The sequence below is a fragment of the Alligator sinensis genome, unplaced genomic scaffold (genome assembly GCF_000455745.1).
Source record: "Alligator sinensis unplaced genomic scaffold, ASM45574v1 scaffold1125_1, whole genome shotgun sequence".
Classification (NCBI taxonomy): Eukaryota; Metazoa; Chordata; order Crocodylia; family Alligatoridae; genus Alligator; species Alligator sinensis.
In genome coordinates this window covers 14,313-26,855 of record NW_005843308.1, presented here as the reverse complement: position 1 = coordinate 26,855, position 12,543 = coordinate 14,313, and the positions used below count along the sequence as shown (strand labels likewise).

At 40.8% G+C, this 12,543-nt stretch overlaps 1 long non-coding RNA gene across 1 annotated transcript in view; it reads right to left on the bottom strand.

Annotated features, from left to right (window-relative positions):
- Positions 1-530: 530 nt before the first annotated feature.
- LOC112548583 overlaps positions 531-12,543 on the bottom strand; it is a 20,882-nt gene continuing 8,869 nt past the window's right edge. Inside the window, exons 2-4 of the long non-coding RNA XR_003092268.1 lie at positions 8,657-8,734; positions 2,073-2,161; positions 531-556 (exon numbers count right to left, since the gene is read on the bottom strand). This is a non-coding gene — a long non-coding RNA (uncharacterized LOC112548583). The remainder of the gene's footprint in view (positions 557-2,072; positions 2,162-8,656; positions 8,735-12,543) is intronic.

Below are 12,543 nucleotides of genomic sequence, written 5' to 3'. Positions count from 1 at the left end.
ATTCCTGGTTCAAAACATCAACAGTTCCAGTATACAGTTTACAGAATAAAACAATTGCAGTGCTTACTGAAAACACTCTTCTCACAAATGGAACAAGTAAAATATTTTTTTAGAATGCTTCTCCTGCATTCTGAAACACTAGTCCCATATTTGCTATATGCTGGAAAAGCTTATTAATAAGTCTGTGAACTAAGAAACCAAATTTAAAGAGACCAGAGTAGACTAGAATCATAAAATCATAGAAGCAACTTCACTGTGGTTTATTTATTTATTTATTTTACAATATAGTGTGTGGGCCGGGAGCACCCCGAGCCCTTTTTCGCGCTGCACGCGGGCTGTGGCCAGCAGCCCGGGCACGCGGGGGCGGAGAGGGAAGGCCTTCGCTCTGGAATTAGGCACGGATGCATATCGGTAGTTTAAAAGATTGTTTACTTACACCGAGATGGCAATGGTGTAGGCTGGAAAGCTTGATTAAGTTGTTCACTCATCCACACGAAGTTTGCTAGGCTCCGTGGGTCCAGTTCTTTTGCGCGCGGGAGGGATACGTCTAGGAATTCTATCGGCGACGGGGAGAGGCTAGAGATTGATCAGATCTCCGTTGCCTGCTTCAAATGCACTGGGTCCGTGAGGATCCGCAGCGCTTAGAGATCTTCACAGAGCGTGAAGTCTCCTCCTCCCTTGTTCGTGGAGTCCTCCAACTTGGGCGGAAACCACTCAAGCCTCTTATACGGCTAGCAAGCCAATCACTAGCCGCCACGTGTGAATAATTTAGAACTGGCCAATAATGGGACTCGAATTAGCATACCAATGGCGGGAACTCTTTGCAACGAGCATCCCCTCTCTGCAGCAAAGAAATGCACCCTGCAAAACAAGCTCCAAATTGGCGGGAAATTCTCCCTTGCACCGGGGTTCTCCTCTGCAGCAGAAAACTCCACTGTGCAAGGAAGCTGCAATTTAGCGGGGACAATTTAGCAGTGCCGAAGCGCACACAAATAAAAATCACACCTTTTGGGTTGTGACATATAGAAGGTTAAACTAAACTGTAAGACAGTTAATCAAAAACACTATTCATTTTACAAAAGCATTTTATGATACCATACCTATGGGGCTAACCTACCTAACCCAACTGAAAAATACATAATATTCAGGGCCATTCGCACACTCTGATAATGCTGCCTATGATGTCAGCTTTCTTCAATGGAAAGAACAGCTAACTAAGTGACAACCAATCCCTCTAGTCACCCAAACATCTAAACAGAAAAGTATGAACAGCATCCACTGGACTGAATCAATCCTTAAATCAGGACTGTCCAACTGGTGGCCTCTGGGCCACATACGGTCCATGATGGGTTAATCTGTGGCCCCCCAAACTCTCCCTAACTGTGGCTTCCCTCATTGCTCTGGCTGATGCTGCAACCAGGGTTTTCAGGCTCCCCTTCCCTTCTCTGCAGTGATGGTGGGATGGGGGATGGAGAGGAAAAGAGAGCAGCTGCTCACCCACAAAAGGCCAGGGGAGCTTGCAGCCAGGGAAGTGAGAGGGGCCCATGGCCCCTGCTGGTGCAGCCCTATGGTGTGCAGCCACCAGCCACTAAGAAGTTAGGCAGGCCTGTGCTAAATAGTAGAGATATATTTGGAGCGGCTCCCAGCTCTCTATGGCTGCTTCTGAATATTTTGTAAACTAAATCTTGAAAAGCAGATGTCTCAGTAGAGCCTACGGTTCTGTTATAGTCTAATTCTGTGAGTCTAGGGACAACATTCTTACCTTTTAGTGTACTGGTGAGAAATATAAATTGGCAAATATGAACATGTATGTGTTTTTGGTTTATGCTGTGTGCTGACCTCCAGTGTGAGCTGTATGATTTGAACATGACATAAGGAAATATAACAAACTGACATCCCACCTACTTGGGATATGTTTACCCTGATGAGCTGCCACCCTAGGATGGTTTCTGGGAAACCAGAGTCCAGTTAACCCACATGGTAGGGTCAGCCAGAAAGTAATACCTCCTAAATTTTGTCTTCTAAGTAAGCCACCAACAGCAGTAAGAAAATTTTAGTCCAAGCACTTGTACCTGTTACTCCAGTTCTTGAGGTTCAATTGAGATACAACATATTGCAGCACAGCAGCAGTTGCATAAAATGCCTGATGAACATGACATGCCTACAAAACAGAGAGGGGTAGTTCAGTTCCTTACTGCAGAAGGCTTATTGATATTCAAGCACATCTAAAGAAAGTGTATGGGGACTTGGTTGTTGATGTCAGTACCATCAGGCACTTAAGTGAAGAACGGTGTGAAAAGCACTAAGAAGGAAGAAACCAACCTTCAGGCTTCAACCAACAAGCCATGCAGTAATTGCCCTGTCACACCCGTGACACCCAACAACACTAGACAGGTGAATGGACTCATTCAGATGACCATATCACTAATGAACTGTGCTCAAAAGTAGGGACTGGCAAAAACCATTTATCTACAGCTGTGATATCATCAGAACAAAATAGGAGGCATTACATTTTTAGGTTAACAGCATCAAAAGAAACTTCAGAAACTTGTTGACACTTTATTTCCGTAGTTCACCCACATATCTACTCAATTTGAGGCAGTGACATACCTCTGTTAATTGTAACCCTTCAGCATGAACAAAGCAGATATTTAAGAGCCACAGTTAACAGTTTCAAGGGTGATTACTCTTATCTTTTTAATTGGAGTGGTTGGGATGTATGGAAGTCATCAGGAATGTCATCCCTGTACTATCAAACAATAGACTGCCCTTTGTAATGACACAAAAATGGACAGCTGAAGTTCCTGGCAACTAACTACTGAGAATTCTGTTTCACCTTCTAGTCCTGATCTTTCTTACTTTTCTCCTTTTCCTTTAAGTCTTTCTTATGGTGCTATTATTTATTAGGTTGCTTTGTTTTTTTCTCTCCCCCCACTCCCTCTCCTTGGGTCTTTGTAAAGAGGTTACTATTGCAAGAAAGTATAGGTTTCTCATGCTGGTTCTGTCCTGTGCATCAGTAGCCATGTCTACATGTGCCGAGGACTGTGCAGTGGTTACTGCTCAGTTATTTAGTACTTGCATAAGCAGTACTGTGCAGACTGTAGAGTAACCAACCTGCATTACTATGCAGTACGGTCACTGCATGGTTTTTGCCCTATGCTACTGCACAGTACCAACAAAATACTGCGCAGTAGCTTGTTACTACTGCGCAGTATTGTCCTCACATGATTAGTGCCCGGCAACACTACTGCATGGTAGCAACAAGCTACCATGCAGTAGCTCATTGATACTGTGCCTTTGCATCTTGTGTAGATGCACCCAGTATCCTGGACAATCTGATGTGGCCAACATTTTTTTTGCTTAAACCTGATTAATAGCTTATGGTTTATCACCATTGTACATATTTTGAAAACATAAAGAGTTTTGTGAAGAATTTTTTTCTCTTTGGAATCTTCCATGTAGAGAAAAAGAGAAGAGTTGAAATGTACAGTAGTTTCTACTCTTAAAAAAAAACTGGCACTCTGTCCCCTTTCTTCTCTCTGTCTTGCCTGGGTATAAATGGCAGCTCTGACTACACTGCTGTTTTGAAAGTAACTGCAAAACCTGTTTACATTCTACAAAGTATTCTACTATCATAATCCAAGGGCAGTCAAGGAAATTAGAAATAATATCTGTCTGATGAAAATGAGACAGTGGCATATGCCATCTGCATACTGATTATGCCACAGTTCAAATGAATTCACTAGCTCCTTTAGCAGCCTCATCTATATATTGAAGAGGTATATAAGAAAACAGAACTGTAGAATTCCTCTGGACAGACAAGCAACTGGCCAATAACCTTGTGACCATTCAGATTACTTCTGCTCTCATTTTAATAGAACTTCTCTCAGTTGCATTTCCATAGGGGCAGCCACAGATACTAGCAAACTGGGGAGAACAAGAGCACAGACATTTCTTGTCATTGACCATTCATATTTGGTAGAGGGTTGAGACACATTATTGGCAAAGCTACAATGAAAGATTCACCCCAAAAGCCAATGTATACATAAGGCCTCAGAGGTGAAATGAGAAAACTTCTGAAGTGACAGAATTATTTCCTCCCTTATTGTTCACACTCTTTATTCTTCTTCTCTGACACTGTTTTTAACCATAATTCATTCTTGTGGTGCCATTTTTACTGTCTCATATTTCTTCTCCTAGTTCCACTTTTTCAGAACTCGCTTCCTTTCTCTCTTCTTTAGCCTGGCTCCTGTCACTGCATTAACCTCATTTCAGAATCTTTTCTTTTTGTCTTCTTAGTATCATATCTAATGCTTCAAAATAGAGACTGTATGACATCTAATAAATACCATAATGGTTACTTTGTATGATTTCATATACAGAATATGCTGAGGAGAGTACTCAGGTAGTACAATGGAAAGGTCTACACAACAAAAGGAATGTCAGACTCATTACAGGACAATACATGCTGCCAACATGAGTTCTTTGTAATTAAAAGCAATTGTAGAATAAAGGGAAAATGGCAAATGTTCATGCCTGAAAATACGTATTCTTGCAGGGATGTGTGCCTTTTTAAAAATTACTTTAGAATTTTCTAGAATAAGTGTAATAGATGCCAAGATCTCTCAGCATACATTAAGACAAATCAAAGAATTATGCCTAATTTGCAAAAAAAACAAAAAACAAAAACAACAAACACACAGTAAATTGACTGGTGATGCTCCCCAATAGTCAAGTCTAGATTAGAGCGTGTGTAGTTGTTTAGAGTTCCACATTTCACACATACACAACATCTATTACTGTTCAAATGGGGATCCATGGTGATGCATCAGGCTTCAAATAGTGGACCCAGGTGGCTATCCCCCACTGCCAGATTGCAGGAGGTGTTCTGTTGGGGCTGCAGGCAAAATGTTCCTTTGCCTACTCTCTCCTTGCTCTTCCACACCTATGCTCTACTCAGTGCATGTCTTGCATAGTAGTAGACAAGAAATGAGGCTCTAAGAGGCTGTGATACTACAAAAAGGCATCAGCTAATATTGTTACTTCAAGGAAAGGGTGGGTGTTGAGGATATTTTGAATCCATGCTAAGGAAAAGAGAAATGAGGAAAGAAAAATGAGAAACTTTAGCAGGAAAGAAAAGGGAAGTTCCCTGTGGATCCAATGCTGGTACAAACTCATACTCATCCATACAGGTCTCACTGCTATCAATTGTCCTACAGAAGAAAATAGAACTTATTGCATCTATAGTATCTACTCATGGGAGGAAGGGTTTTCTCATTAGGGACTCTTGTATTTTTACATTTTATCATCGTTTTTCTACACTATGGACACTACATTGGATTTCTAGTATTTAATAAATACTATTCTGACTCAAATATGAAGTTAGACTAGCTAACTTTGTTCAAATGATAGTTCCTCAGTATTTGTTAAACCTAACGATACACTGTGCTTGAAGTCTCCTCATGCTTTCTCTCTTCAGTTTCAAAGCAAAAACTAATTCATTCCTTGCAGTCCTATAATATCTGTCAGAGTAGCTAGTACATTCAGGCATTTCCAACATTCACTATCCTTTTTTTAATGGAATATTTTGTTGATTTTAATACTTTTGCTTCCAGTGGGTGTATTTACATGTGCATTAATGTGCTGTTGCTACTGCACATTAAATTTAGTACCTCTAATATAAGGTACTAACTAAATGGCCAGTAGCCGGTGTCACTGCACCATAGAAAAGGTGCACAGTCTTTTTGTGATGTTAATGCACAGTAGAATAATTTGGCAGTGTATTAGCACGGCGTTTGCTGTGACACACTAATGCACAGTATAATTGGTCTACTGCACATTAAGCGTCTTGTGTAGACATGCCAATTGAGTAGCATTTTATTCCTCAAGAAGTTCCATTGACATTAACCCAATCTAAACCAATGTATCAGAATTCACATCTAAGTGCTAAAATGTTCTGGTCCAAAAGCAAATATTGAGAATATGAAATATCAGCCTTTTCATAATGTCTATGAGCATCTTACATTGATTTTAATGGGAGTAAGACTAACATTTTTAATTCTATAAATCAGGGTGATTGCAAAATTGAGGACAGTTTAATATTATTTCAAATAACATTCTGATTTTCTGAATGAAAAAGATTAAGTCCTGTGTTTCATTTTCTTTTGACATTGAAAGATTTTTTTGGACTAGAATCTATTTAGCGTCTCATATTTTCCCACAAAATGTAGAGTGGATCCAGATGTTTGTATAACAACATCCAAAAGAAAAGTTGTTTTGTGACATTGTTCAAGGATGTTTTCATAAGTGAATGTCATAATAGGAAATTGAGAGATTATGTATTCAGGAAGTCAAATCTTATTTATTTGTACTATGAATGCATCCAAAGTCCTGAAGAAAGATGGGAGCTGCATTCTTTTAGGCAAGATACAAATACAGAGTTTCCATCCCAAAGAGAAAATGAAATAGGTCAAAGGTAGTTATGAAATTGTATTTAAGTGAGAAGAACTGAGATACTAGTTGGGATATGCAATATTTATTATGTTCCAGGGCTATAGGTTGTAGCTCAGTTGGTCTAAGGACATAGGTAGATAAGGCTTTTTGGGTAAATCTGATATATCTTTTATTAGACCAACTAAAATAGTTGGAAAAAATTCTTCTTTGCAAGCTTTTGGGAACAACCCCCTGTGACATCTGAGGAAGTGTCTGCAGTTGGCCTGTGCTCTTCCTAGATGGAATAGAATAGAAGCCAGAGGCCAGTATGCATATGAGAATGCCGGTCAGTAAAAATGCAAATTGAGGCAGTCAATGGGTGAGAAACAGGTGGTAGGTGGTTCTGGGAAGATAGCATTTAACAAGCACTGAACCTCACCAGCCTCATCACCACAAGCAAACTACCTATGGCCCAAAATACACTAAAAGGATCCAGACCATGCCAGGACAAGACGTGTAAAACCTACCAACATATCTCCACCATCCCCACAATAACTACACCTCACAACAGAATTGTCAACTTTCCTGGATCTTACACCTGCACCTCCAGAAATGTAATATCTCATCCAGTGCACTAAATGCCCTAATGAAGAACATGTAGGAGAAACCAAACAACAATTGCATACCAGAATGAACGCACACCAAAAATCTACCAAGGACAAGAATACCCAATTACCCGTGGGGGCACATTTCTCACAAGAAAATCACTCTCTGTCCAAGCTCTCAGTTCTAATCCTCACAGTGAATTTAAGAAACACCTTTCACAGATGATCCTATGAACTTCACTTCATCAACCTACCGGATACAAAAAATCATGGACTAAATATAGACATTGGATTTATGGCACATTATAACCTGCCTGACATCTGACATCTGACCCAGGTACCTCTGTAGTATTTACCAGCTATATTCTTAACACCAGATCTACATTCCCCTTTCCAACCCCCTCCACCTGTTTCTTACCCATTGACTGCCTCAATTTGTATTTTCACTCACTGGCATTCTCACATGTATTCTGGTCTCTGGCTTCTATTCTATTCCAGCCAGGAAGAGCAAAGGCTCTGCAGACACTTCCTCAGCCTGACAATGGTAATTTGTACCTGAAACATTGCAAAGAAGAATTGTTCCAACTATTTTAGTAGGTCTAATAAAAGATATCAGACTTACCCAAAGAACCTTGTCTGCCTATATTTATTATGTGAAATCTTATAGTGATCTCTAGTGTTCAGTTATTCTTGATTGGCGAATAAACTGACAAGTTAAATTATGAATGACATATGTATAATTTCTTCATCCAAAGTTAAAAGATATAGTTAGAAACCTATAAGATGACATTGGGAATTTGCACAGGAAGTGTTTACTCTATTACTCAGAATGATATAGATTTTTTCAGTACTGAGGAATCTAGGAGTAAACTCATTTTCCCAAAAAGCAAACTATTTTTCAACGTAAGTGGGAGGTAAAAAATATAGAAATTGTAAAATTATAAAAGCCTTAGTCTGCCTGTCTGTCCATACCACTTTATTTGCACACTCTGATTGGTTGTCTGAAACAACCAATCAGAGTGCTCCAAGAGTGTTCCAGACAGGCAGCGGTGGCATGGTGGAGTGCTGCCATGACCGTGGGGATGGAGCAGCTGGCTTCGCACCCTGGCCTTTCTCCCTGCAGGCAGCGGTGATGGGGTGCTGGCCAAAGGGGATGGAGGGGACAGGGGGGCAAGCTTTTCCCCCCGCTCTTGGGAGGCAGCGGCAGCACAGGATGCTGGGGGGTGGTGCCCACCCCCACCAACCCCCGCCATCATTCCGAAGTGGGGTGTGGGGAGTGGGCCCAGTCCCGAAGCAGTGGGTGGGGAGGGGTGGAGCAGTCCAGCTTCAAAGCGGTGGTGGCGGGGCAGCAGTCCTTCCCCGCCTGTCCCTCCACCCCCACTGTCATTCCTGATGGGCAATTAGCTAGTATGTCTAGAAGTACAATGCTGTTTAAACACAAGTTTACCATCCATTTTTTAACACTACTTGTGTTTAACACCAGCTATAAAAAGCATGTTAAATGAATGAATGAGTCAATAAAGGATCAAATATCTGCATGGTAACTTTTACCCAAAAAGACACCAATATGGCTTATAATCTTTATTGACCATTGTACATACAGGAATCATTTTACTTACCATGGAGTGAAACACAACAACATGACAAAGGTTTTTGAGCAACTGATTCTGGATGGGAAGTGAAGAATGCCCTAACAACTGAAAAAAAAAGGAGGAAGTTTCAGAGTTTGTATTCATCTAAAAATAAATTTCCCAAATAGGAATGCATATGCTATCTGTAAAATTACCAGGACATAGTTTCTTAAGGAAAAGAAATGTGTCCTTATGTTACCTGCTGCTTCCTAAATAGTATTAGCCAACTTTGTTCAGTTCTAAAAAGACATTAAAAAAGATGCAAAGACTGAAAGAAACCATTTACTTTTTTATTTAAAATGAATAAGCTGGGTAAGAATGCCACTCAGAATTGCAGGAGGACGTTGTGCAGGAAGTAAAATAGCAGGTACTACCTCGTAAAATCAGTGTACTTTCATGACTGCTAAAGGAAAGAACTGTCTTTGTTATGGTAAATTGCCACAAGTATTTTAAACGATAAAAGTATATCTGGAGATGTACAGAGGTGCTTTCAGAAAGGCCCATGGCAAGTCTAGGCAACATTGCATGGGGTAGCAGTTTAACAAGGAATCTTTAGAAAGAATTTCCCTTGATTTGATAAGCCTTGTGTTCCTGGGACATGCATGCATAGTTGTAAAGAAATTGTATGAAGAAGTAGGGAATCAATGCATTTATTTTCCATTTAAACAAAAATCACTTCACTAGTGTTAACTGAGGGGGAGGAGACTCCTTTTGCAAAGAAAGTTATTTTGCAAAAATATTTCGACTTCATTCCTGAAAAAAATATACTAGTTTTGCTTCACATGCCCACTGGAAGCACAATATTATAGCATTGGAAGAGAATTAAGGAGTAAAAATCTGACAGAAGAATATAAAGAAGGATACACATTTTACCAAATGTGCCCTTTTGAAATGCAGTGCATCCCAACAAAATAATAACAGTTTCATGGAAATATATCTGGGTCCATAATCTGTCTTTCATAGTTATTGTAATTTCTCACTTTGTAAAGTCTAATTCTAACAGTAAGGTCCTTGGAGCAGGTCACTGACATTTTCTTGTAGAATGTCTTGGGCAACTAGATCAGTGGTTTTTAACCAGGGTGCCATGGCACTTCATTAGCCCTGTCAAATATGCAAATAATTACACATGATTGACAAGATAAACCCAGAGATTTCAAATAGAAATTCATAGTGTCAAAAACATTCTGACCTGCTGTGGTCTTTCTGAGTTTTTTGCAACAGAAGCAGTTTTTATTTAATTATTATTATTCCATAGTCTGAAAAACAGTATTTTCCAAAAGGGTGCTTTGAGTCTAATGAGGGGTGCCTAAAAAGGTTAAGAACCACTGACTTAGATGTATAAATAATAATTGCATGCACACATATTCAAAAGAAATATCAAATTGCTCAATAAGTTAGGAAATGCAACAATTAAGTTGACAGAGAATTAATTTTGCCAAGTCCCCAGGCTTCCAAGTTCTCACTTCTGGTCTGAAGCCACCATGGTCTGCAGATGCTGGGAACACTTGCTCACCTCTTAGAGGATGCTCAGTGCACATGCAATCTTCAGTGTCTTTAGCTACTAACTTATAACTAATTATACGCGAGTCAAGATTTTTCAAAGATTTATAACATGGCTGAATTTTTATGGACTCTCAAAGGAACAGGAAAAGATATATCTCTGACACCAGGGTGATCTTTCTAGCCAAATTCCAAGTGTCCGCTCAGAGCCTAGAGCCAACAGAGCTTCTCAACAAAATGGTCAGAATTGTCTGTGAAAGGAGAACAATGCATTATTTCTCATCTTTGGAACCATGTTCACTGAAATGTTCCCAAAAGTTTCAGCTTGAGACAGACACTCAGCATTGTTGAGCTCAGCCTGACAGGCTAGCATTTATCAGATGAGTAAAACCAGGTCTTACCATGTGAACAGATGGCTCTCTCTGAACAGAATCATTCCCAAACCCTGGTGTCCTCTTCAGGGTCCCCTCTGTTTAACAGCAACATGCAAGAGCATCGCTCCAGGGGAACATTATTAAATGACTATACTGTGGTTCTTGCTCCGCCCTGCAGCCCTAACTAAATGTCACTTGTAAGTCATGCCTGAGAAATGACTTGTGTGTAACAACAGTCAACAGCCCTGGTGACTGGAGTCCAGGTGTTGTAACAAGTTTTATCAAGTCATATCTTTTATGGGACCAGTTGCACAGTTGGGATTGGTTGTGGTTGACTTGTAGGGCTCTGGGTGTTTAGGCGGAGAGACCCAAGACCTTTCCTTAACCCCTGGCCTGTCTGGGGCTGCCTTTTTCAGACTCAGGGAACCCTCCAGCAGACTTCAGGCCACCCTCAGACAATGCCAGCTCTTCAGTTTCCCAATGCAGAGACTCCCAATGCCAGAAGAAGGGTGTCTGTGCCTGAAAGCTTGCAAAGAACTTTTTGCCAACTATTTAGTTGGTCTAATAAAATTTACCCAAAGAGCCTTGCCTGCCTATGTCCCAAGACCAACATGGCTACAACCAACAGCCCTGCAGCTCTTAGTTTAATTCAGGTTTCTCCTGACTATGGACCACACCACAGCCATCCTGCTGCTGCAAGAACCCAGCCAGGCCAGGGCAGGGTGGAGTGCTTTTGGATTCAATCTGGGACAAACTCCTTGTTGGGTTGAGGTTGTTATTTCTACTTTATGAGCTAGAATTCAAAATGCATTACTCCTGTATGGCCTAGCAGTTGCTTTTTTAAATCAGCTGAATGTATAAACTATAATATATAAATCAGCTAAAAGTATAAACTAGACTATATAAATGTATATGAATGATGCCTCATGAATAAATGAATATATAAATGAATGAATACATAAAAAATAAATGAATGTATAAACTACAATATATAAATTAGCTGAACCTATAAACTGTAATATATAATGTATAACATATATAATATCTATAATATATAAATCAGCTGAATCTATAAACCAGGGGTTTTCAACCTTTTTGAATCAGTGTACCCCAGCAGCTGGATGCAGAGCGACAGGGAAGGTGCGCGGCCAAACACAGAGCCGTGGCAGCCACCACATGTAAGCTTCCCCCACATCTGGCTGGGTGGGCGGCCCTTGCATGGCGGTGCAGGATGGTGCGTGGCATTGCTCCATCCCCACCTGCTCCACGTACCCCCTAGGGCTTTCTCAAGTGCCCCTGGGGGTATGTATACCCCCAGCTGATAACCCCTGGTATAAACTATAACATATAATATATATTATATATATTATATACATATTGTATAATGTATATCTATAATACATAAATCAGCTGAATGTCTAAACTATAATATATAATATATATAATATCTATGTATATAATATCTAATTGAGTTGAATATATATAATATATAAATCAGCTGTAATATAAAGATATAATATATAAATCAGCTGAATGTGTAAACTATAATATATATCATATCTGTAATATAAATATATACTATATAAATCAGCTGAATGTATAAGTTGTCATATATGGATATATATGAATGATGCCTCTTCAGCCTGACCAAGGGTATATCTACCTGCAAGCTTGCAAAGAAGTGTCCAACTAGTTGTGTTGTTCTAATAAAAGATACCGGCTTTACCCCAAGCCCCCCTCCCCTGTTTGCCGACACCCCCCAGGCACTTGCCAAGCTGGTCTGTGCTATCGGGGGAGGCAGCGCAGACCTCCCTTCCCCAGGGGCCGGGGCTGGCCGAGGGCTGCAGCCGGGCCGGGGGCCGCCCGCTGATTGGGCACAGGGCGCGGCGCTGTGTCCCCCTCCCGGGGCGGGGCCGCCCAAAGAGGCGCGCTGGCTCCGGAGCGCGCCGGCGGCGGAGCCGTGGAGCGGCGGGCGGGAGGCGCGCGGGCGGCGGGGGGGGG